This window comes from Rutidosis leptorrhynchoides, chromosome 4, assembly GCF_046630445.1.
Source record: "Rutidosis leptorrhynchoides isolate AG116_Rl617_1_P2 chromosome 4, CSIRO_AGI_Rlap_v1, whole genome shotgun sequence".
Taxonomy (NCBI): Eukaryota; Viridiplantae; Streptophyta; class Magnoliopsida; order Asterales; family Asteraceae; genus Rutidosis; species Rutidosis leptorrhynchoides.
In genome coordinates, this window is record NC_092336.1 from 490346955 (window position 1) to 490349371 (window position 2417).

A 2417-nucleotide genomic window follows, 5' to 3' on the forward strand; every position below is an offset into this window, starting at 1 on the left:
CACGATAAGCAAAGTCTGTAACGTTGAGTTTAAAAACTTTTGAACTGTTTACATGGATTCAATTACCTTTGACTGTTTCCGAGGATTCACGAACAATTGTTTGTAAATAAATATGTATAAATATATATATAAATACAAGTGTATATATTAATTTGAAATTATAAATTATAATTTAAACATTTGAGTTAAAAATGTAAAATAAGGCATAAAATAAGTAAGTGTAATTTAAAATGAAGCTTTATATAAATATGTATGGTTATATAATTTTATATTATACAAAATGTATAAATAATAAATCTTTAATAAAAGTTATTATATAATGTATTATATGATCATTAAATATTACATAAGTAATAATATATATATAAAAATAAATTTAAATATAGTTGTTATAATAATATTATTACTTTCATTATTATTATTAAAATAAATATCGGTATAAATAACATTAGGATAAATATAAAATTTAACATATATGTATATATATGTATATTTTTATATTATTATTATTAATATTACTATTATCATTAATAATAATAATATTATTATAATCAGTATTATTATAATTAGTATTATGAATATCATTATAATTATTATTATTATCATTATCATACTTAGAGATATAAAAACATTACTAAAATTATTATTATTAGTGACATTATTATTACTATCATATTATTATAAATTTGTATTATTATTATGTATAATATTAAGAGTATTATTATTATTGTTATATTTATTAATAATATTAATTATAATCTATAAAAAAAATAAATATATAAATATAGGAGTCTACATATATGGAAATATATAAATATAAATAGATATCTATATATACAAATATATATCACGATCTGTATTATTATTATTTATTATTATTATTATTATTATTATTATTATTATATATAAAAATCAATAAAATCGTACTTAGTTGTTAACTATATCTGTCAATACTGTGATTAAATTTGTTTTCTGTCTAATAACCTGTTGCAAAATGAGACCAGTTATAGATGATTACAAAATCTGTTTATTGTCACAATCTTTTTTTTCTTTTTTTAATATATTTCTGTACGTGAAGGAATAATCCTGTCGACACTTTTCTTGATATAAATCAATCGTTGTACCATTCAATTAATCTACCATTATTATCAAATACCAATTATAAACGACAGTTATCAATTCAGGTCAATTAAATTAAACAGAATTTTTAAATAGCTCGAATAAACTCCGTTCTTCAACTTTATAGCCAAATCTCAAGTTCGAATCCAATTTCAAAAATGAAAAATGCAGTCATGTTAGGAATCTCGTGCTCAAACTATCTGCAAAGTTTCGAGTTCCAATTTTTGATATCGAATTCCAATTTCTGAGTCAAAGTTTTAAAGTGAAAAAGTCAACAATTGTTCTTCATTAAAATTCGAATTTGTTTCAATGTTTTCAGTTAAATTAACGATTGATAAAGTTTATATAAGTGTTTTGAAACACAATTCATGTTATGAGTTTTGTCCAAAACGTCCTCAATTGTAAAATCATTTTTTTTTTGAAACCGCGAACAGCTGCAGTCTTTTTTTTTTTATTTTTTTTTATTTTTGTCTTTTGTTAATCTCGGGTCGTTTCTGTTTCAAGCTATAATATAAATTCAATTCATTAAGTAGATGTTATGATTAAGTGAATATTCGATCGATAGTTTTGAGGAAGAAGAAATAGAAACAGAAAATAAATGGGTTATATAAATTGAAGTTCACAAATAATCAGATAAACAGAATTTGAGGGATGGTGTGGTGGTGTTTCGAGGTAACGAGAGGTCCGGGGTTTGAACCTTGGCAATGGCGTTCTATTTTTTTTAGCCTATTTCATGTGAGGTAGTAATCTTGTTATTATTATTATTATTATTATTATTATTATTATTATTATTATTATTATTATTATTATTATTATTATTGATATTAATTATTGTATTATCTTAATTATTATTAGTACAAACAATAATAAAATGATTACTATTATCATTAATCTAATTAATAATAATATCATTATTGTGGTTATTAGTATTATCATTTAGTATTATAATTATTATTATTGTTACTAAGATAAGTTTTAGTTATTAGTTATTATTATTATCATGATTATAATTATAATTATTATTGTGATAATTATTATTATTATTGTTATTACTAATACTATTATCATATCTATCACTAGTAGTAAATTTATTATTATTATTATTATTATTATTAATATTATTATTATTATTATTATTATTATTATTATTATTATTATTATTATTATTATTATTATTATCAGTACTATTATTATTAGTATTACCATTAAGGTTAAAAATATAATACTATTATGATTAAATTATTATTTTTGTATTATTATCATTATTATTAAGATTATTGTTATTAATAAAAATTTTA